Here is a 24,768-nt window from a genome sequence, read left to right on the forward strand (position 1 = left end):
TCCCAAGAAATCGTGCAAATGCGACACGGGGCGCCTAAAAGACTTTGAGCGCCTCGCCAATGTCTTCTGTAAGAGTGCGCGCGCGCATAAGCACACACCCTTCCAGGAGGGTTCCCAGCCCGGAGCGACCAGTGAAAAGCTTCACCACATAGTGGGCCCTGAGGTGGGGTCACCCAAATGCATTGCGGAGGACTTCCTCCTCTGTGGAGGATCACGACTCCAGCCACCCGGGCGCCCCGGGCCTCTATGCCAGATCCGCAGGAGCAAGATGACTCCAGCTCCGATATGTTTGAAGCTGAGGGAATTTACCACCCTCAGTCATTGGAGTGGCAGCCGGAGCAGAAAGTAGCCGAATAAAATTTGTCAGCCTCACAACAAGGAGGTGCGAACTCACCTGAAGGCCGAATGCCCACGGCCTACCTTGCCAGATAGAGTAGCGGCTACTCCGGATATAGATCCGAAGATGTGGACTTTTTTTGCGAAATACACTAAGGACCCCAAGAAGGGCATTGATTCATCCTGGAGGGCATGCCAAGACAAGCTCCTTGACGTGTTAGGTCCCCTAACCCAGATCATTCAACTGGCCGAACGTACAAAACAATCTGACACCCCCCTACCGACGGATGTCGTAGCCAGGTGGGCCCAGAGGGCAGTTTGTCTCCTGGGCAATGCTAACTGTGCCATCTCGGCTGAGAGGCGCCGGTCCTTACTTATCAAGATAGACTCCAAATTGGGGGAAGTTATCTAGCTCGGAGGAAGGGGCGGTTGCCCAAGGTAATTTATTTGGCGATCCATTCGTCAAGGAGTTGGGCAAATTCGTTGCCACCTGTTCTGCGCTGGACAAGGCGCAATCTTCGATCAAGAAGATCTTCCTGGGGACGAATTTTGGAGGGGCCGGAAGAGGCAGGGGTCGCTCCTCCGACCGCCCTTATCAACAAAGCCCCATCTCCTACAGAAATAATGGTTGGCGAGACGGTCACCAAGGAGCCTTCTTTCGGAAAGGCAAAGCAAGCAGGATCGCCCGGGGAGGACCTAATGCTCCAGGAGGCCCTTCTGGTAAGGACTACCCCTTCTTCCCCTCAAACAATTGGAGGGAGGTTACGCTTGTTCAAACACAAATGGACTCACATAACCTCAGATGCCTGGGTGTTACAGACAGTGACAGGGTTTCACATCGAATTCTGGGGAAGTCCGATTCAGGAGAGTCTTCCAAGACCCCTAGTTTTTTCGGCAGCAGATTCCACTCTTATAGACTCGGAGATCCAAGACCTTCTTTGGAAAAGGGCCATACGCAAGTCTGTCCTCAATCTCAGAGGTTTTGTGAGCAATCTTTTTCTTGTAGAGAAAGACAAGGAAAGGGCTTTTGCCCGGTCATCAATCTCAGATCATTCAACGAATGGGTGATCTACAGACACTTCAAAATGGAGGGTATTCACATGCTCAGGGACCTTCTGTTAAGGGGAGATTTGATGGTTCGTCTGGACCTCAAGGATGCTTACCTGACGGTCCCATTTTTTCCCCCTCATCACAGGTTCCTACAATTTCTGTTGAGGGATCAGGTGTTTGAGTTCACATCTCTCCCTCTCGGACTGTCTTCAGCACTGTGTTGCTTTACCAAACTACTCAAACCAGTGGTGGAATTCCTTCACTCTCGAGGGGTTCGCCTGATCATTTACGTGGGCGATCTCCTCCTCATGGATCAATCCAGGACCCAACTTATATCCAATGCGAGCACGACTATTGTACTTCTCCAGGATTTGGGGTTTGTGATCAACCAACAGAAATCGGATCTTCTGCCCTTGCAGTAGATGACTTTTCTGGGATTCTCGTAGATTCCCTTACCCAGGAGGCGAGAACGGAGCTTCAATTGTGCCTAGACCACATGGAATGGCAGGGACATTTTCTGAGCCTCTCCGGACCTTGTCATAGAGTCGGCCGCCAGCCGCCAGGGATGGAGTGCCCGATGCGGGGATGTCTAGTTCAGAGGACGATGGACCCCTCGGGAACTCAGTATGTATATCAACTGTCTGGAACTCCTGGCGGGTTCCTTTGAGATAAGGTCCCTGACTCAGGACAAGATCTCCTGTGTTGTTCTTCTTCGGATAGACAATGTGTCTGCAGTGCAGTACATAAATCGCCTAGGGGGCACGCGCTCGAAAGCCCTATCAGAGTTGGCGAACGATTTTTGGCACCTCTGCCTCCAGCATCAAATTTTGTGACACCGGAGTACCTCCCCGGTTCCCAGAACACTCTGGTGGAGTGGAATTCCAGATTTCTGGCAGATTCCAGTGATTGGCAGCTGGACCAAGCAGTTATTTAAGCGATCATGGGACGCTGGGGTCCTTGTTCAGTGGATCTCTTTGCGTCCAGATGGAACACACAACTGCTGACGTACTTCAGCTGGCGCCCGGACCCAGGGGCAGCGGCAGTGGACGCGTTCTTGCAGGACTGTGGACGGCATCAGGGGTATGCGTTCCCTCCCTTCCTTCTGATATCGAGAGTATCAGCCCAGGCAATGGTGGTTCTGATAACCCCTCTTTGGAGGTCCCAGGTGTGGTTCCCGTCACTTCTAGAACTCTTGTGCGACTTTCCAATTCGCCTCCCGGACTCTCCAGCAATTCTCCGGGACCCTGAGGGGCACTTTCACCCTCTGGTCCTTCAAGGCCACCTCACTCTGGTGCCTTGGAAGATTTCCAGACTCACTGGTAGGACTGGATGCTAAGAAATTCATCAGGCACGCATTGGCTCCAGGAACATGTAAGCGGTATAGGTCCGCATGGAATAGATGGGCTTGTTGGTGTGTGGACATATTGATCCCATGGGGGCCCAGATTACCGATATCCTGAATTTTCTTGCGGAGCTGGCGGAGTCTGGCTTGTCTTATTGCTCCGTAAACTTCTTTAGATCAGCCATCTCAGCTGGCCATCCACCACTGCAGAACCGTCCGGTTGGAGAGCACCCTTGGGTATGTAAGTTACTTAAAGGTATCAGACTCTCCAAACCTCCGGAACCCAGGTATTCGGAGTTATGGGACGTCAATCATGTTCTTCGGCTGTTATCCTCGTGGCAGGATAATCAGCATCTTTCACGGAAGGAGCTGTCAGCTAAGTTGGCTATGTTATTGTGTCTTATAACATGCAAAATTGTGTCGGATGTTAGGGCCCTGGACGTCTCGGCTAGAGTGATTTCCCCGGAGGAGGTAACTTTCACAGTTTCCAGGAGGACTAAATGTGATATCAGGTCGGTAACCTATCCCGCTTTTCCCCATGCACTGAAGTTATGCGTGGTGATGCCTCAAGGTTTATAAGGAGGTGACGGCTGAACTTGGACCTCCTGGAGAACGCTATTTGTTGATTTCACTGAAGAAACTTTTTAAGGCAGACTCCTCTCCTTCGATAGCCAGGTGGATCAGATGGATCTTGACAGAAGCAGGCATCAAAGTACAGCTTTTTGGGGCACACTCCACTCGGGGTGCCATGGCCTCCAAAGCCATCCAGGTGGGTGGCAGGTAAGAAGACATTATGAATACTGCAGATTGGTCATCAGAGTCTACTTTCAAAAAATTATATTTTAAACCTATACATGAAGCAGCCTCTTTAGTGGTAAGTAAGCTTTAAACTTGCATAATCCTCGCCTCCGGTCCTGACATAGAATGAGAGATTTCCTAGCTAACAAGAAGGAAAGTTTAAATTCTATTAAAGACACGGAGGCAAGGATTATCCCACCCTACGCAGGATATGTGTTTCCCACCCGGAAGCTTTATGGAGGTAACATTGAGGTGATATATACATTTATGATTGCTTACTGTGCATGTATGAGTATCTTGGCTGTCTTTGCTTCTTGCTCATCCATTATCACATGTAATTAATATGGTTTAAAGACACAGTGCACTTATCAAGGATGCTATTTTTCCTGTATGGGTTGTGTTTTGGAAAATGGTCTTTCATTCGCTTAATGAATGATGTTGATTCCGTAGGATCAGAGGCGTCAGCAACTTGAGAATCCCTGAACTCCCTTTAGCAGTGAAGTCGAGGATGGATGACGCCGACAAGGGACATTTATACACATCATCGGAATGCTGGTTGATTGGACATTGGTTACCATGAGAACGTCCTCATGGGAGTTGTAGTTCTTGTTTTTTCTTGATGAACTTTGAACTTGCTGTTGAATAAAAAGTGAAGAAAGATCTGCATAATCCTCGCCTCCGTGTCCTTAATAGAATTGAAACTTTCCTTCTGGTTAGCTGGGAAATTTCTCATTTAGCCTGTTATGTTACTGCGCTGACAACCTTGCTCCCCTCAAACGCACGCATCGACAGACCAACACCAAAAAACCTCTCTGGTTCTCTGACACCCTCAAAGAATCAAAGAAAACTTGTCGTGCCCTTGAGAAGGCCTGGCGCAAGGACCACACCGCTGACAACATGACCGCCCTCAAGAACGCTACACGCGAACACCACCACCTGATCCGCACTGCCAAAAGGAACTTTTTCACCGACAGACTAGACAAAAACAGCCACAACAGCAGAGAACTCTTCAGCATCGTCAAAGAGTTCTCCAACCCCAGCGCCAGCGCCAACGCCGTCACGCCCTCACAGGATTTGTGCGAATCCCTCGCCACTTTCTTCCATCGCAAGATCAGCGACCTCCACGACAGCTTCGGACACCAGACCCAACCATACACCACTGAACCCGCTTCCCCGGACATCACCCTCAACAACTGGACCCACATCAACACGGAAGAAACCAAATCCATCATGAACTCTATCCACTCCGGCGCCCCTTCGGACCCCTGCCCGCACTTCATCTTTAACAAAGCCGACGACATCATCGCCCCGCACCTCCAGACCGTCATCAACTCTTCTTTTTCTTCTGCTACCTTCCCCGAATGCTGGAAGCACGCTGAAGTCAACGCCCTACTAAAGAAACCTACGGCTGACCCAAGCGACCTGAAAAACTTCCGCCCCATCTCTCTTCTACCTTTCCCAGCCAAGGTAATAGAAAAGACCGTCAACAAACAGCTGACCACCTTCCTGGAAGACAACAACCTGCTCGACCCTTCACAAACCGGATTCCGAACCAACCACAGCACGGAAACCGCCCTCATCTCAGTCACAGACGACATCAGAACCCTGATGGACAACGGTGAAACAGTCGCCCTCATTCTCCTCGACCTCTCGGCTGCCTTTGACACCGTCTGTCACCGCACCCTAATCACCCGCCTACGCTCCACCGGGATCCAAGGCCAGGCCCTGGACTGGATCGCCTCCTTCCTCGCTAACCGCTCCCAAAGAGTTTACCTCCCTCCGTTTCGCTCAGAACCCACCAAGATCATCTGCGGCGTACCTCAAGGCTCATCGCTCAGCCCGACACTCTTCAATGTCTACATGAGCCCCCTCGCCGACATCGTACGCAAGCACGACATCATCATCACCTCCTACGCCGACGACACCCAACTTGTACTCTCCCTCACCAAGGACCCCGCCAGCGCCAAGACCAACCTACAAGAGGGTATGAAGGACGTCGCAGATTGGATGAGGCTCAGCCGCCTAAAGCTGAACTCTGAAAAAACGGAAGTCCTCATCCTCGGCAACACCCCGTCCGCCTGGGACGACTCCTGGTGGCCCACGGCCCTCGGCACCGCACCGACCCCCGCAGACCACGCCCGCAACCTCGGCTTCATCTTGGACCCTCTTCTCACCATGACCAAGCAAGTCAACGCCGTGTCCTCCGCCTGCTTCCTCACTCTCCGCATGCTCCGTAAGATCTTCCGCTGGATCCCCGCCGACACCAGAAAAACCGTGACCCACGCCCTCGTCACGAGCCGCCTGGACTACGGCAACACCCTCTACGCCGGGACCACAGCCAAACTCCAGAACCGCCTGCAACGCATCCAAAACGCCTCGGCCCGCCTCATCCTCGACGTACCCCGCAACAGCCACATCTCCGCACACCTGAGACACCTGCATTGGCTCCCAGTCAGCAAAAGGATCACCTTCCGTCTTCTCACCCACGCACACAAAGCCCTCCACAACAAGGGACCGGAATACCTCAACAGACGCCTCAGCTTCTACGTCCCCACCCGCCCCCTCCGCTCCGCTGGCCTCGCACTTGCTGCCGTCCCTCGCACCCGCCGCTCCACGGCGGGTGGGAGATCTTTCTCCTTCCTGGCGGCCAAGACCTGGAACTCCCTCCCCACCAGCCTCAGGACCACCCAGGACCACTCCGCTTTCCGGAGACTCCTAAAGACTTGGCTGTTCGAGCAGCGATAACCCCCCCTTTCCCCCCTAGCGCCTTGAGACCCGCACGGGTGAGTAGCGCGCTTTATAAATGTTAATGATTTGATTTGATTTGATGTTAACTAGGGGAGACCGAAGTGACCACTTCTTTTATTTGAACTTGTTGCTTTATGGTGATGTTTATCTGCATTCATTTGGGATTTGAAAGTACAATTTGAATGTGGGAGTAAGCAAATCTGTGGAACTTGTGATGTAATAAGAGTATTGTTGCGCTAATGCAGCGGGCACAATTGGTTATGGAGGCTTCGATTTAAAAGTACGAATTGTGTGTGGGTGTGAGCAAATCTGTGGGAACTTGTGAAGTAATAACAGTATTGGGGTATGGAGGCTTCGTCGATTGTAGCTCCTCCTAAATTTTTACATAACCTTGGCACTCCATCCATTCTGGGGGAAGACTGACAAGAGTCCTTCAAAACATACTTTGAAGCCACAGGCGGAGAGGTGTTTCCATCGGCTTGTAAGTTAGCGCTATTAAAGCATAACCTAGGCATCAAGGGGCGGCAGGTTTTAAAAACATTGCCCAAGCCAGCACGCTACACAAATCAAGATGGGGAAGGAGAGGAGACATCGGATTCAGAAAAGGCAGTCAATGATGAGTACAGGGATGCCATGAAGGCACTAGAAGATGACTATGGAAAAAAAAAAAATTAGTAGTAGAAAGACAGATTATTTTCAAGGTCACAGCTGATGGGGGAGAGCGCTGAACAATACATATCTGTATTAGGACATTTGTGGAACAAATAGTGTCAGAATACCAAAAGAAATATGTCCTAAAACACAATAGTAAATTGAAGAAAAAGGCACATAGGTTTGTCAAGGGAGATTTGGTGAGAGTTCAGCTAATGGGTAACCATAGATTGGGTGGTTTGAAATGGTCAAGGCCAAAAGAAGTAAAGAAGTATTGGGAAACAACATGCAGTTGGATGATGGTAAAAAAAAGAATACAAGAAAAGTAACTATATGTAATAATTTGGAACAAGAAATCTGGTTGGGAATAGTAAATAAAGAGTTACCAGAGATGGTTCCGGAACTTGGGGAAAGGTCAGAAAGTCAGAAGAGACAGGCAGAAATCATTCTAGCATAGGGATTGTGTTATTGCATAATTCCTTATGCTAATTTTGTCAGTACTATCTCCCTATTGGGCAGAATTTCCTGCTCATTTGTTATATATTTTTTGTATTTTTTCTTTTGTTCATTTGTTTGTATTATGATTAGTGGTTATTAGGACATAGTTTGTAGTGGTATAAGGTAAAATATATATATGTGTGTGTACATATAAATATATATATATTTTAAATAAATGACGGGAAGGGATTGTAGGAAGCTGGCTCTGTATATACTATATCATAGAGAGAAATAGTGTGCACAGAGTCCAAGGTTTCCCCAGAGGCTTAACAGAGGCCAAAGTAGATAATACTAATGCTCTCTTTTGTTGTAGTGTAGTTGAGCAGTTAGTCAGAGGGTAGTGCAAAGCATTTGCTGTACACATACAGTCAATAGAAGAAGTACACACTCAATGACTTAACTCCAGACCAATGGTTTTTATATAGCAAAAGTATACTTCCTTAATTTATTTTTAGAACCACAAAATTCAAGTTGCAGGTAAGTACCTTAAACGTTTAATATTTCACACAGGTGTCAACAGTACTTTGTTTGAAATAGATAAGTAATACAGTTTTTGAATTACTGGCATTAATCTGTTTTGAAAGTGGACACAGTACAATTTTCAGAAACAGTTCCAGGGGGAAGAAATGTTAGGTTGGTTTATGGTAAGTACAACACTTACAGTTTCAGTCTCTGGGTTTTAGGAAGAACACCGCTTGGGGTTCAAGTTAACCCCAAACACCCACCACCAGCCACTTGGGCCGGTCGGGTGCAGAGGTCAAAGTCGAGCAAATTTACCATGGGCTGCTGTGGAGACAGGGGGTACTCAGAATCAGGCCTGCCTGCGGCTCGGAGGGCAGACCAGGGGGGGATTAGAAGAGCAGTGAAGGGGCCACAAGTAGGCACCAAACACACATCCTCAACGGTGCAGGGGTGGCCGGGTGCAGGGTCGGGCTGTCAATGCTGGTCTAAGAGGAGACCACGGGGGTCACTCAGAGGCTTAAGGCGAGGTCCAGGGGGGTGTCTTGGGCACACCACTAGTCGGACAGGGAGGAGGGCCACCTGCTGAACGTTGAGGCCCCAGGGGTTGTTTCTCCAAGGCCTGGGGCTGAGGGTGCAGTGTGTTCTTAGGCGTCGGATGTCTTTGTCCGGAGGTTCACGGTCGGGGGGTCCTTGGGATTCCCTCTGCAGGTGTCCTCCCAGAGGGGTGGAGAGGTCAACCCAGGGTGGGCACTTGCTCACAATCACCTGGGGACCCTCTCTTGCTGGCTGGACCATCTGGTCACAGGCCGTGAGCATCGGGTGCACAGGGGTCAAGACTCACACATCTGGAGTAAGGTGGGAGTCCTTGGTTGTTAGTTTCTTCAGACAGAGCCGCTGTCCTCTGGAGTTCTTGGTCCTTTTGGGTGCAAGGCAGTCCTCTGGAGTTGGGCAAAGGTCGCTGGTCCCGCTGGACGCATTGCTGGTCTTTTACAGGTTCTTTGAAGCAGGAAACAGGCCAGTATGGCTGGGGCCAAAGTAGTTGTCGTCTTCCTTCTTCTCTGCTGGGTGTTTCAGCTTAGCAGTCCTTCTTCTTCTTGTAGGTTGCCAGGAATCTGGATAGCTGGGTTCATGGAGGCCCTTAAATTCTAGATTTAGGGGTGTGTTAGGGGTCAGAGGGCAGTAGCCAATGGTTACTGTCCCTGAGGGTGGCTACACCCTCCTTGTGCCACTCCCTTTGGGGAAGGGGACACATTCCTATCCTTATTGGTCCCTGTCCTCCAAACCAAGATGGAGGATTCTGCAGGGAGGGGGGTCGCCTCAGATCGGGACACCTTAGGGGTGGTTCCGGCTGGGGTGGTCACTCCTCCCTGGTTTCCCTAATTTTCCCGCCGGACTTGCTGCCAAAAGTGGGGCTTTGTCCGGGGGGCAGGCATCTCCACTAGCTGGAGTGCCCTGGGGCACTTTAACTCAAAGCTTGAGCCTTTGAGGGTCTCCACCAGGTGTTACAGTTCCTGTAGGGGGAGGTGTGCAGCACCTCCACCAAGGACAGGCTTTGTTTCTGGCCACAGAGTGCACAAAGGCACTCCCTCATCCCATGTGGTCAGAAACTTGTCTGAAAGTGTCAGGCTGGCACAGACCGGTCAGTCCTACACTAGAAGTTTGGCTAACATACAGGGAGAATCTCTAAGATGCCCTCTGTGTGCATTTTTCAATAAATCCCACACTGGCATCAGTATAGGTTGATTGTACTGAGAAGTTTGATACCAAACTTCCCAGTATTCAATGAAGCCATTATGGAGCTGTGGAGTTCGTAATGACAAACTCCGATTCCATATACTCAATATGGCTACACTGCACTTACAATGTCTAAGAATGGACTTAGACACTGTAGGGGCATATTGCTCATGCAGCTATGCCCTCACCTGTGGCATAGTGCACCTGCTTTAGGGCTGTAAGGTCTGCTATAGGGTGACTTACCTACGCCACAGGCAGTGGTTTATGGGCATGGCACCCTGAGAGGGGTGACATGTCGACTTTGTCTTTTTCTCCTCAGCAGCACACACAAGCTGCAAGGCAGTGTGCATGTTCTGAGAGAGGGGTCCCCTAAGGTGGCATAATACATGATGCATCCCTTAGAGACCTTTCCTGGCCACAGGGCCCTTGGTACCATGGATACCTTTTACAAGGGAATTAACTGTGTACGAGGGCTGTGCCAATTGTGAAAACAAAGGTACAGTTTTAGGGAAAGAACACTTGTGCTGGGGCCTGGTTAGCAGGGTCCCAACATACTTTCAAAGTTGGCATCAACACTAGGCAAAAGGTGGGGGGGTAACCATGCCAACAGTGGCACTTTCCTAGAGGGACATGTTGCATCTACGCAACAGAGTGTCTGACTCACTGAGTTCCTTGTGGAAATCTGGAGAAGAGAATGCACGCTGTGGCTGAAGAGACAAGACATGACAAGGGGTCGTTGCTGGATATCTAAAATAAACTTATTGCTGGAAGCTTCCTTGGTCCTCTTAACTTAAAACACTGGTGTGTCAAAACTAGCGATCTGAAAGCAAAGTCTCTGTCCCTAAAAATCAGATTGCAGAGCGGAAGGATGGGTTGGTTGGTAAGGAATCTGCAACTAGAATATGTCTCTACTAGATAAGGTGTTACCTAAGGTAAGTAACTTGTTCGTCTGACAGATTCAGATTCCTTACCTTAGAAAAGATACCCAAGCAATACTATCCCTGGAGTGGGGTCCACAAACCAAGATCATAGTAGGAAGACCTGCAGGACCGAACGGGCAAAGTACCCGTTCCTACAGACCTAACTTTCCAGGCAGTAGTGTTTGGTAAATGTGTGCAGGAATGCCCACGTTGCTGCCTGACAGATGTCCAGGACCGGAACCCCACGTGCTAATGCAGTGGTTGCAGCTGCCGCTCTAGTAGAATGAGCACGCAAATCCTATGGAGGTTGCTTTTTAGACAATGCGTAGCACATTTTAATGCAGAGAACAGTCCATCTACAGATGGTTTGCTTCAGCACTGCTCGACCTTTCTCCACACCCACATACCCAACAAAGAGTTTATAATCCACCTGGAACTCATTGGTACGATCAAGGTAGAACGCCAATGCTCTTTTTGGGTCCAGGTATTGGAGTCTCCACTCTTTCTTAGAAGGATGAGGGGGTGCGTAAAAAGTAGGCAAGGTGATGAATTGGCCTACATGAAAGGACGTGACCACTTTTGGCAGCTCTGGTGTGAAGCACCAATTTCTCATGATAGACATAAAGGTAGGGCGGCTTAGATGCAAGTGCCGGCAGCTCAATCACCCTATGGGCAGATGTGATGGCCACACGGAAGTCTGTTTTTAACGTTAGAAGCCTGACAGGACAGTTATAAAGTGGCTCGAAGGGAGCGCATATTAAGAAAGTAAGAACCAGATTAAAATCCCATTGGGTCATTATGAATGGGGGGTGGAGGAAACATATGGGTAAGACCTTTAAGGAATCTACTAACAATAGGAGATGTAAACAAAGAGGGTTTGTCAGATAATCTCAAAAAAGTAGAGATAGCAGACAAATAACCTTTGAGGGTGCCCAAAGCAGAGCCCTGCTAGGCCAATGAAAGTATAAACTAAAGGACCTCGGAAAGATAGGTAGAGAAGGGCTCAACAGACTTGTCTGTGTACCATGCCACAAATTTGTTTAATCAACATGTGTATATTGTTTTGGTGAAGAGGCGTCTGGCTGCCAAGATAATGCCATAGACTTCAAACTGAAGGTCAAAAGCTGTCAACTGCTGCTGCTTAATCTCCACTGAAGAAGGTTGAGACTGGGCAGGTTTGAGTGAAGAACCGTACCCTGCTGCTGCAACAAAAGATCCTCATAAAGGGGCAGTCTGATCGGAGGATCGCTGGCGATGCTCAATAACTCGGGGTACCGGACTCTGTGCCCAGCCTGGAGCCACAAGGATTACTTAGGCCCAGTCATTCTTGATCTTCTTGAGTACTCTGGGCAGAAGTGGTATGGGTGAAAAAGCGTGCAGGAGGCCTGAGCTCCACTCGAGAAGAAAAGCACTGCTGAGCAAGTGCCGCTTTGGAAACTCCAATGTGCAAATCTGCTGACATTGCACGTTCTCTGTGGAGGCAAACACATCTAACCAAGGCTCTCACCACTGCTGTAACAGATCTTGCGCCACCTCCTAATGGAGACGCCATTGGTGATCGACCAGGCATTGACGCCAAGTTTGTCCGCTCTGGCATTCATAGAGCCTGCCAGGTGTTGAATCATCAGGGAAGGGTCCTGATATTCCAGCCAAGTCCAGAGGCACAGAGCCTCCTGACAAAGAGTCCACAACCCCACCCCGCTCTGGTTGTTGCAGTACCACATGGCAATGTTGTTGTCTGTGAACACCTGCACTACTTTCCCTTTGAGAGAGGGAAGAAATGCTTTCAATACCAGTCTGTTTGCCCTGAGCTCCAAAAGACTGATGTGGAGACCAGACTCTGCCGGAGACCAGACGCCTCTGATCTCAGCCTCTCCCATGTCTGCTGCCCCACCCCAGGAGTGATGCATCTGCCTCTGACCCAATTGTGGTTCAAAGGCCACCACTGTAGCACTTGCACAGTTCCCTCCTATATCTGGACCATGTCGGAGAGATTTCCCTGATGCTGTGCCCACTGGAACTTAAGGTCTCACTGCAGATGCTGCATATGCCATCTGTCATGTGTCACCAGCTGGATACAGATGGCTATGAGACTCAGCAGTCAAAGAGTCACTCACCAAACTTCAGGATAGAAGCTGAAACATCTGTATTATATCCTGAATATCCTGGACTCGCTGCATGGGAGGATAAGCCCAAACCTGCACCGTGTCCAGAACAGCTCCGATGAAGGGGAGCATCTGATAGGGAAGCTGGTGTGACTTTGTCACGTTTGTACTGAACCCCAGTGAATGCAGGCGGTCCCTCATAGTCTGGAGGTGGGAGATGATAGCCTGTGGCAAGCCTGCCTTCAACAGCCAGTTGAGGTAGGGGGAAGAATGAAATCCCTAACCTGCACGGATGAGCTGTGACCACTGCCATCACTTTGGAGCACACATGAGGGGCACTGGTAAGGCCAAAGAGGAGCATGGTAAATTGAAAATGCTTATGACCTACCGTAAACCACAAGGAACGTCTGTGGGCAGGCAGGACGGGAATATGGAAATAGGTGTCCTGCAAGTCGAACGCTACCATACAGTATTTTGGGTCCAGGTCAGATTGAGCATATTGAACTTCTGCTTCCTGAGGAAGAGATTGAGGGACCGCAGGTCTAGGATATAGCGGAGTCCCTTGCCCTTTTTGGGCACCAGAAAGTAGTGGGAATAACAACCACAACCTACTTCTGGCACAGGGACCCTCTGTATGGCTCCCTTGGCCAAGAGAGCCATAACCTCCTTGCAGAGAAGCGCCAAGTGATCCTCTGTCATCCAAACATAGGATGGTGGCATCGATGGAGGAGCTGTCTGGAAGGGGAGGGAGTAGCCCCTTTGCACTATTTGCAAAACCCATCTGTCTGACGTGATGGCCTGCCAGCGGGGTAGATGATGGAGAATCCTGCCCCCAACTGGCTCCTGGTGGGGAAGCTTCTGAGTAGGAAGGTTTGGAGGCTGGGGGGGATAGGACTGGCAAGAGCATTGGCTCCCTGTCCACGTCAATGGTGGATCCCACATCCCCAGTCACACATAGGCTGATCAGCATGGGCAATATGGTGGCTGGAGGGAATCGGACGTGGTGGGATGGCCCTTCCGTAGCCACAAAAGGGATGAAGGGCAGCTGTGAGGCCCAAGGGCTTAGCCGTAGCCCATGACTCCTTAAAGTGCTCAAGCTCCGAATCAGCTTTGTCTCCGAAGAAACTGGTGTCATAAAAGGGCATGTCCATAAGAGTGGATTGGACCTCCCCCGGAAAGCCAGACGTCCTCAACCAAACATGGCGCATTAAGGTCACCGTCGATGCAACTGAACTGACTAGTGAGTCCTTTGTATCCAGCCCTTATCATGTTGTACTTAGTAACGTCCCTCTCATCAGCAACAGTTTGGGAGAGAATGGCCCGGGCCGCCTTTAGGACTGTGGCAGCACTTGCGCAACTGTGTCCCATAAGGTATGGGTGTAACGGCCCAAAAGGCATGCAGTGTTCAATGACTGCAATGCGAGGCTGGGTGAAGAAAACATCTTGTTCCCAAGCTGATCCAGCCTTTTGGATTCTCTATCCGGGGTATGGAAGGGAATGCACCTGGGGACATGGTGGCTTGGATAACCAAGCTCTCGGGGTCAGGTGTGGTGTCATGAACACTGGGTCATTTGGTGCTGGTCTATGGAGGCGGGCAATTGTCCTGTTCAAAGGAGTCCTTGTGCTGGGTTTGGACCAAGTCCCTAGCAGGACATCAGTGAGGGCTTTATTAAATGGCAAAAGAGGTTCTGAAGAAGAAGCCCCCGGCTGATGCACCTCTGTCAGGAGGTTAGTCCTGACTGCTACTCAAGGCAGCTCGAGGCCCAGGACCTTGTTTGTTCTCCTTATCACCATGAAGTAGGACGCTCCCTTCTCCATAGCCATGGTAGGGGGGAGAAAGCATTACCTGATTTGCGAGGCTTGAACCCAGTCTTCTGTGACCACATCTTGACGCCCACGGAGTGAAAACACTCAAATATCTTTGACAAAACATAAAAACAGATCAGTCAAAAAGTGACTTGGGTAGCTCTTCTTCAGACTGCACTTGAACTGACGTCAGGGTGCTGGGGTGGCGCCTATATAGCTCCCAGTACGTCATATCCGGCGTGCACGATGAAAGACATGGAGCCAACCGATGCCACCTAATGGCTTGCAGAGGTACTGCTCAAGAAAAATCTCCGGATCCAGACTGACACCTGGGGGAAATTCTAAGATAAGGAATCTGCAACTAGAAGTGTCTATCAGATAATAGCTCTTTCTGCTTGAAATGCTGTCCGGCCATGCTTTGTATGATAGTAATAAATGCCATTGCTACTGCTGCAGCCCTCTAAGTGGACCAACATCCCTGCTTAGTCTGGATAATACCAAATAATGGATAAAAGAATATGATACATTGATGCTACTAAGCATAAATCCTGCAGTTGCCCTCCAACTGATTGCAGGAAACATTACTTTTAGCCTGGGAATAAGCTTCTGGAAGAATGTTGGATTAGATTTGTGCTTCTACCAACCTGTCAACACCCTGCAGGCATTGTAAATTTGCTAGACTCCTTTCTCTTTGGGATGTCCAAGTGTAAAATTCCAGAAATTAGGTTGCCTGTTCAGTACAGAGAGTTGAATTGACATTGTGGGGTTCATTCTGACCTCGGAGGTAAAAGGCTCTTAACGCCGGTCAGAAGACCGCCATTCTACCGCCGCGGCCGCGGTAAACCGCCACGGTCATTCTGACCCACAACTGCCAAGCCGCCAAAAACCCGACATCCACGGAAGGTCGCCTCATCAGTGGTCAGCGATAAACTGGAGATGACCAAACCTCCACCGTCATGCCAACACAAACACGCCCATGCCATTAGGACCCACAAATCCACGCAGCGGTCTTTTAACCGCGGTATTCCATTGGCAGTACACACCGCCGCGCTCAAAATACACACCCAGCTCCAAAACACAGCCACATTGGACAATTTGAAATACACACACCTGATACACATACAAACACCACTCCCACACATCCAATCAACTATAAAACACACACCCACATCACCCACAAACCCCCACTACTAGAAATTCGGAGAGATGGCGAGAGAGAGAGAGAGAGAGAGCACAGCTATCGAAAACCCCAACACACACAGGAACACAACATCATCACCCACACTACATTCAAGCACAAAACACCACACACCACCACACACACCACACTCATCACCACAAACACCACCCCACACCACCCCATTGCACCCCAAAGACACCCCAGGTTCTCGGACCAAGAACTCAGGGTCATGGTGGAGGAAATAATTAGGGTAGAGCCCCAGCTATTCGGCACACAGGTGCAGCACACCACAATAGCCAGGAAGGCGGAGCTATGGCAAAGGATCGTCGACAGGGTCAACGCTGTGGGACAGCATCCCAGAAACCGGGAAGACATCCGAAAGTGCTGGAACGACCTACGGGGGAAGGTGCGGTCGATGGTGTCAAGACACAACATCGCTGTGCAGAAGACTGGCGGCGGACCCCCACCCACTCCACCCGAATTCACAGCATGGGAGCAAGAGGTCTTGAACATCCTGCATCCTGAGGGCCTCGCTGGAGTAGGCGGAGGAATGGACTCTGGTAAGTCTAATCTCCACTACCTTCCCCCCCCCAACCACCAGCATGCCAACCCACACCCCCACCCTCACCCCCAACCCCCCAGCACACATCCTCCCTGCCAATGTCTCCAGCACAACCCACCCAACACAACACCAATCCCTGAATGCCAACACAAACCATGGACACCCATCACCTAAGCATGACCACTGCACATACCCATCCCCCCCCCAAACCACCCTCACAACTCCTCCCACAAGGGAATGCCAGCACTGGGGGACAAGGGCACCCACAAATCGCACGCCATGGCACACACAGAAGCAATAACCATACTCTTTTACCCCTGCAGGGCCCGAACGCCAACACACCGGCCAGGAGGGTCCAGACTTGTCCATCCCGCCCCCAGAACAGGCCCCCAGTGATGACAGCAGCTCTGTCGACCTAGAACCTGATGACCAGCCCGGACCATCGGGGACCTCTGGACAGTCGGTTCCCCACACACAGACACAGGCCACAGCAGACCCAACCCCCTCTGGGAATACCAGCACAGCTCCCACCCAGCGGGCCCATAACTCTGTCTCCAGGACGCGTCAATCAGCGGTGTGTCCGCCACTACAGGGCACCCAGGCTGACCCACCACCCCAACAACAACAGGGACCTGGGGGCAGTGGTAGTGGGCACACCGTCCAGGGGACAGAGGCCCGGGGAAACAGGGGAACTGGGAGGGCTGCAGTGCGAGAGGGGGTGGACCGGCCCAGGGAACCCACTCTCCAAGAGGCCCTCACCACCATCATGGGAGCATACCACCACTCCCAGGAGACGATGGCGACGGTACTGGCCAGGTTCCAGGAGATCCAGGCACAGCAGGAGGAACGGTACATGGGGTTCAGAGACGAACTCAGGAACATAGGTTCCGCAATGGGGACCATCGTCCTGGCCCTCAACCAGATAGTCACCACATTGCGGGACCATGTGGCACCCCAAAGGGCCCCTGTCACTAGCCCGGACCACGAACAGCCTACCACCTCCGCCGGCGCTAGTGGACAGGAGGCCCCCACACAATGACAGGCCACCAGAACCCCACCTCCTGCTGAAGATCAACCACCCCGCAAGCGGAACCTGAGATCACACAAGAAGACAGAGTAGGATGCCAAGACCCCCGCCAGCATAAGATACCCCCTGATGTCATCCCTCTGTCCCACATTGTCACCCTGTCCAACCTTGAACTGCCCCTGCTCCATCCTTCCACAGGCATATGGACAATGCACCTGTGCGACTGAGAACTGGACTCTGCCATGGACATTACTCCACCCCCACCCATCACCGTTTTACTATCCTGGACCCATATGCAGCACTTAAAATAAATCACCAATTGCACTTCAAAAATCAGGAGTCTGCTTGTATTCTTTACAAATGTATTACCCATAACGGTGCAATAATGTTCAGTCACATTGTGATGACAACATACCAATGTCTATAAGCATTAGTCCATGGGCAAACAAAGCAGCAGTCATGCTGTGGGTCATACAGCTCTGAAAAGGGAAGGGAAAGTCAAAAATCAGTTAAAAGGAACTGGGGGGGAAACACAGAAAGTAGAGATGCAGGAGGGCAGAAGTAAATGTAAAATGGCGTGGGTGATTCTTACCTGTGTGCTACTGAAAATACTGTTGTATAACTGTGTCCCTGTTGTCCGTGTCGTCCCCGTCGTCTTCCTCCTCTTCACTCTCCACATCTGCTACAACACCACCATCTGGACCATCCTCCTGCAGGAAAGGCACCTGGCGTCGCAATGCGAGATTGTGAAGCATACAGCAGGCCACGATGATATGACACACCTTCTTTGGTGAGTACATTAGGGATCCACCTGTCATATGCAGGCACCTAAACCTGGCCTTCAGGACCCCGAAGGTCCGTTCTATAATCCTCCTAGTTCGCCCATGTGCCTCATTGTAGCGTTCCTCTGCCCTGGTCCGGGGATTCCTCACTGGGGTCAATAGCCAAGGCAGGTTGGGGTAACCAGAGTCACCTATTAGCCACACACGGTGTCTCTGTAGCTGTTCCATCACATAAGGGATGCTGCTATTTCGCATGACATATGCGTCATGCACTGACCCAGGGAACTTGGCATTTAGATGGGAGATGTACTGGTCAGCCAAACAGACCACCTGGACATTCATCGAATGGTAATTTTTCCTATTTCTGTACACCTGCTCATTGTCATTTGGGGGTACTAAAGCCACATGGGTCCCATCAATGGCACCAATGATGTTGGGGATATGTCCAAGGGCATAGAAATCACCCTTCACAGTGGCCAAATCACCCTCCTCAGGGAAAACAATGTATCTCCGCATGTATTTCATCAGGGCAGACAACACTCTGGACAAAACCTTAGAAAACATAGGCTGAGACATCCCTGATGACATGGCCACTGTTGTCTGAAAAGACCCACTTGCCAAAAAATGGAGTACTGACAGAACCTGCACCAGAGGGGGAATCCCTGTGGGTTGGCGGATGAGGGACATCAGGTCAGGCTCCAGCTGGGCACACAGTTCATGTATAGTGGCTCGGTCAAGTCGGTATCGAAGTATAATATGTCGTTCTTCCATTGTCGATAGGTCCACCAGCGGTCGGTACACAGGAGGATTCATCCTTCTCCTCGCAAGTCCCAGCGGACGGTGCCTAGGAAGGACAACATGGAGCACAGAGTCAAGCAACCCACAGGTACGTTCACCCAGCTTGCACAGTACACGAATCGCTATGCATTGAAAGGCTTGTATGAGTGGCAATGCAAGGCCTAGGCCTGTGTGACGCAGTAGCAATTAAGCCATGTGGGCCCTTGTAATGGCGGCTGCCTGACCTGAGAAGTGTGACAGTGGGATATGAGGTCAACGCGCTGGCGTGGCACACCGTGGCGGTAGGCGGTCGAAGACCGCAGTGCGAAGGCGCATTGGTTAACATTGCACCCTATGGGTCTCAGGAGCCAATGACGATGTGCGCCGGCGGTCGCGGTACGCACCGCGGCGGTACGCACCGCCGCGGGCGTGACCGCCATTTTCTATCTGCTTAACCACTCGAGACCTGACCATCCACAGGAGAGGACCTATACTGCAAGTGCTGCTGTGACCTCGGTCTGGAAGAGACAATGGCTGCTGCGACTGGGGAAAGGGCCCCTGCCTTCACTTCAGAAGAGTTGGAGAAACTTGTGGATGGGGTCCTGCCCCAGTATGCGCTACTCTACGGTCCTCCAGACCAACAGGTAAGTACACTGGGTGCACGTTGAATGGGCTATGCCAGGGTTGTGTATGGTGGGTGTAAGATGGTGGGGTGGGGTGGGGAGCGAATGAGGAGTGCAAGGCACGACAGATGAGAGCATGTGCCACATGGCAGGGTTGGGGAGGGGGGGCAATCACATCTAACATGCAGAAATTTTTTGAAAATTACTTTCCCACCCTGTACATGTCAAATAGGTCAGCGCCCATCAGAAAGTCGACATTTGGCGTGCCATCGCCAAGGAAGTCCGGGCCCTGGGGGGCAACAACAGACGGGGCACCCACTGCCGAAAGAGGTGGGAGGACATCTGCCACGGGACCAGGAAGACCGCCGAGTCAATGCTGGGGATGGCCTCCCAACGTAGGAGGGGTGCCAGTCGTACCTTGACCCCCCTGATGTCCCAGATCCTGGCGGTGGCCTACCCCGATTTGGATGGGCGTGTGAGGACATCACAGCAGACACAAGGGGGTGAGTACCAGCACATTCTGCTATCTTTACGCGCAGTCGAGGCGCCTGGGTGGGGGAGGAGGGCTGTGGGTGACATTAGGCCAGGGCGCTTTCTGTAGAGTAGTCCCCTCCTTTAGGCATGGCCCTGTGCCCCCGCCCCCCACCTCTGTAGGGTGCTAAGTACAGCAATCCATGGTCCAGCGTCACCCATGTGTGCATTTGTTGTCCATAGACCTGTAGGCCTAGTCACAAGTACTGAGTAGTGTACCCCGATTGCGCGGCGTAGTGCTGGAGTCTCCTGTGTCTGTCCTCTCCGACAACGGTGTTGACAATGCATGCACTCAACCTGTCTTTATTTCTCCCCCCACCCTTTTTCTTCATCTTCTTGTGCATGTGTGCATTAGCATCATCAGGCGGAGGAGAATTGGCATCGGAGCACGAGGGAGCTGCAACTCACAAGGCCCCGGTGGGCCATGCTACAGACACCGAGGTCACCAGTGATACGGAGGGCGAGGGGAGCTCCACAACGGGGACCCGTGGTGACACCAGCGACACTGACACGTCCTCGGAAGGGAGCTCCCTAGCGGTGGCGGCAACATCCGTGCCCCCCGCCTCAACAGGTACAGCCGCCACCCAGCGCACCAGCCCCGCCCTCCCAGCAGCCCCTCAGCCTTCGCTCCATGCCCGCTCGCCCAGGAAGGCGGGCATCTCCTTCACCCCAGGCACCTCAGGCCCTGCCCCAGTTACCCCTGCTGCCCTCAGTGAGGAGGTCATTGACCTCCTCAGGACGCTCATTGTTGGGCAGTCTACCCTTTTGAATGCCATCCAGGGGGTAGAGAGGGAGGTGCATCGGAGCAATGCATACCTGGAGGGCATTCATTCGGGTCAGGCTGCCCATCAACGATCGTTCAATGCTCTGGCCTCAGCACTGACGGCAGCCATTGTCCCTGTTTCCAGCCTCCCTCTTCTAACTGCCTCCACCGTCTCCCAGTCTCCTGTTCCTCAGCCTATCCCATCCACACCATCAGACCAGCCTGCACACACCTCAACACCCAAGGGCAGCTCATCCAGACATAAGCACCACAGATCCCACAAGCATTCACCCAAGCAACATCCAGATGCAGCCATGGCAACAGTCACTACCACCTCTGAGTCCCCCTCCTCCTCGTCTCCCTCCCCCCTCCCTGTGACGTCTCCACTCACACCTGCATGCACACCACCATCAGCCAGTACTTCCATCACCACCACACCCTCCAGTACAGTCCGCACACGTGCAGTCACCACCCCCACTGCCATTTACACATCCCCTGTGTCCTCTCCCACTGTGTCTGTCCCCCCCTCTTCCAAAACACACAAACGCAGGCAGCCACCCACCCAACAGCCATCCACCTCACCACAGCCTCCGTCACAAGCACCTGCACCCAAAGACAGCACACTTGACTCTCCTACAACCACATCCTCTTCCTCCACTCCCATACCCACTACACCTACCCGTCCCTGTCCTTCCCAAGTGCAGTTCCTTTCCAACCTTGAGCTCGTTCCAGTCACTGACCCACCCCCTCCATCTGGTAAGAGTCCTAAGAGCACCTCAGCCACCACCAGCCCTGCATCAAGTCTGACCATTGTGCATGGGTTTTGGAGTCCACCCTTTCCCAGCACAGATACATCGGCCAGCAGCAAGGGAACAGCCAGCCCCCCCCCCCCCGGAAAGAGAACCCGTAAAACCAAGGCCCGCCGTGAGAAGGCTGACACGGCTGCCCCCAAGGAGCAAAGTCGTGGCCCGTCACCTGCCACAACATCAAGGGCAGGCAAGGGCCAGAGAGCCTCATCGAAGGAGGGCAAGGGCAGCAGGGCGGAGAAGTCAGCCAGCAGGGGAGCGGACCAGGAGGACCCCACAAGCCCCATCCCGGGTGTGACGGAGGACACCCACGGGCCCAGGACTCCGTCACAGGAGGGACCAGCAACTGCACGGTCGGAGGGCGAATAAGCGGGGAGTCCTGGCCAGGTCTGGCTCCCTTGATAGACAAGAAAGGCACCGCTGATCAGGGCCCCGCCGTGAAGACAGGCACCGCTGAACAGGGCCCCGCCGTGAAGAAAGGCACCGCTGAACAGGGCCCCGCCGTGAAGACAGGCACCGCTGAACAGGGCCCCGCCGTGAAGAAAGGCACCGCTGAACAGGGCCCCGCCGTGAAGAAAGGCACCGCTGAACAGGGCCCCGCCGTCTCAAGCACCGCTCCGCTGGGCCCTTCCTGTCAAGCACCACTCTGCTGGGCCCTTCCTGTCAAGCACCACTCCGCTGGGCCCTTCCTGTCAAGCACCATTACGCTGGGCCCTTCCTGTCCAGCACCGCACCGCTGGGCCCCGCCGTCTCAAGTACCGCTCCGCTGGGCCCTTCCTGTCAAGCACCACTCCACTGGGCCCCGCCGTCTCAAGCACCGCTCCGCTGGGCCCCGCCGTCTCAAGCACCGCTCCGCTGGGCCCTTCCTGTCATGCACCGCTCCGCTGGGCCCCGCCGTCTCAAGCACCACTCCGCTGGGCCCTTCATCTCAAGCACCGCTCCGCTGGGCCCTTCCTGTCAAGCACCACTCCGCTGGGCCCTTCCTGTCAAGCACCACTCCGCTGGGCCCTTCCTGTCAAGCACCGCTCCGCTGGGCCCCGCCGTCCCAAGCACCACTCCGCTGGGCCCTTCCTGTCAAGCACAACTCCGCTGGGCCCTTCCTGTCAAGCACCGCTCCGCTAGGCCCTTCCTGTCAAGCACCGCTCCGCTGGGCCCTTCCTGTCAAGCACCGCTCCGCTGGGCCCTTCCTGTCAAGCACCGCTCCGCTGGGCCCTTCCTGTCAAGCACCGCTCCGCTGGGCCCTTCCTGTCAAGCACCGCTCCGCTGGGCCCTTCCTGTCAAGCACTGCTCCGCTGGGCCCCGCCGTCTCAAGCACCGCTCCGCTGGGCCCTTCCTGTCAAGCACCACTCCGCTGGGCCCTTCCTGTCAAGCACCGCTCCGCTGGGCCCTTCCTGTCAAGCACCGCTCCGCTGGGCCCTTCCTGTCAAGCACCGCTCCGCTGGGCCCCGCCGTCTCAAGCACCGCTCCGCTGGGCCCTTCCTGTCAAGCACCGCTCCGCTGGGCCCTTCATCTCAAGCACCGCTCCGCTGGGCCCTTCATCTCAAGCACCGCTCCGCTGGGCCCCGCCGTCTCAAGCACCGCTCCGCTGGGCCCTTCCTGTCAAGCACTGCTCCGCTGGGCCCCGCCGTCTCAAGCACCGCTCCGCTGGGCCCTTCCTGTCAAGCACCACTCCGCTGGGCCCTTCCTGTCAAGCACCGCTCCGCTGGGCCCTTCCTCTCAAGCACCGCTCCGCTGGGCCCTTCCTGTCAAGCACCACTCCGCTGGGCCCTTCCTGTCAAGCACCGCTCCGCTGGGCCCTTCCTCTCAAGCACCGCTCCGCTGGGCCCTTCCTGTCAAGCACCGCTCCGCTGGGCCCTTCCTCTCAAGCACCGCTCCGCTGGGCCCCGCCGTCTCAAGCACCGCTCCTCTGAGCCCTTCCTGTCAAGCACCGCTCCGCTGGGCCCCGCCGTCTCAAGCACCGCTCCGCTGGGCCCCGCCGTCTCAAGCACCGCTCCGCTGGGCCCTTCCTGTCAAGCACCGCTGGCCCATTGACAGTGCCGGTTCTGTGTCGAGCTAATGTTCACGCTGCACTCTGGGCACCCTGCCTCCTCCATGACCAGTGGAGTCTGTAATCCACCTGATGGACTGTGGCTTTGCACTCCCCAGGATGGCACAGTGGGCATGGTGGCCCCTTCGTGGTTCTGGCGTCGTGGACTCCTGTGGCTGAGGTGCCCCCCCTTCCCTTCCCCCTGAGGTGCCTGTAGTTTTGTCATCTGATGCCCCAGCAGTGTTCTCTCCAACGGACTCAGGTCTCCTGTGTGGGCTTTGCCCATGTGTTTGGTAGACATTGGCCCACGGACTGTGGATATTTGACACACTGAGCAGGACTTATTGACTTTGTACATAGTTTTCGCACTGTTCATGATTTTTGCTTTGATATTTCATAACGATAATTTTCCATGACTTCAATGAACCTAATTTATACATAAATGTAATTTAAAATTTTATTATGTCTTTGCATTTTTCAGGGGGGTTTGGGGGGTGTCACTCAGTTGTTGCTCTGCATTGGTATGTTGATAGTTGGGGGGGGGGGGGCTATGTGTGTGCCCGTAACCTTTTGTCCTCCCCTCTCCCCTGTGTCGTAGGTGCAGTACTCACCGTTGTCTTCTGCGCCGGAGTTCGTACTCGTGGTAGATGAGCAGGTAGACAAGAGCTGGTAGGATGTTTAATTCGGGTTCCATGCTGTCCTCCGTCCTCGTGGAGTGTATAGAGGTGAGCGTTTTCCCGTTCGTAGTCTGTTTCCGCCGTGTTTTTAACGGCGGGGCTCCCGCCCCGGAAAAGGTGGCGGATTGGTGAGTTGTGATACTGTGGGCGGTACATTGTCTGCCGCCTGCCTGTTGGCGGTGACCGCTGCGCTGTTTGTCTGTCCCGCCGTGGCGGTCGGAGTGTTAAAGTGGCGGGCTGTGTTGGCGGTTCCCGCCAGGGTCAGAATTCCATTTTTTTGACCGCCAGCCTGTTGGCGGGTTGGCCGCCGCTTTATCACCGACCGCCAGGGTCAGAATGACCCCCTGTGTGTGTATGAAATTGAAAAGGGGGCTAGTGAACTAGTGACATCCGGCTAATCCACTTAATAAATTAGTGAGGTTTCTTTCTACACCCATTTGCCTGCTTTTGGTATAATTAGTCAGTAAAGGTGCAGAGTTAAGGCCCGTCTATCTCTGCTGCAGAAAGCAGTCACATTCTTCAACAGCCCTGTTTTGGTAATGGTGGTAGAACGGTCACTACTTT

Source organism: Pleurodeles waltl, chromosome 4_2 (genome assembly GCF_031143425.1).
Source record: "Pleurodeles waltl isolate 20211129_DDA chromosome 4_2, aPleWal1.hap1.20221129, whole genome shotgun sequence".
NCBI lineage: Eukaryota > Metazoa > Chordata > Amphibia > Caudata > Salamandridae > Pleurodeles > Pleurodeles waltl.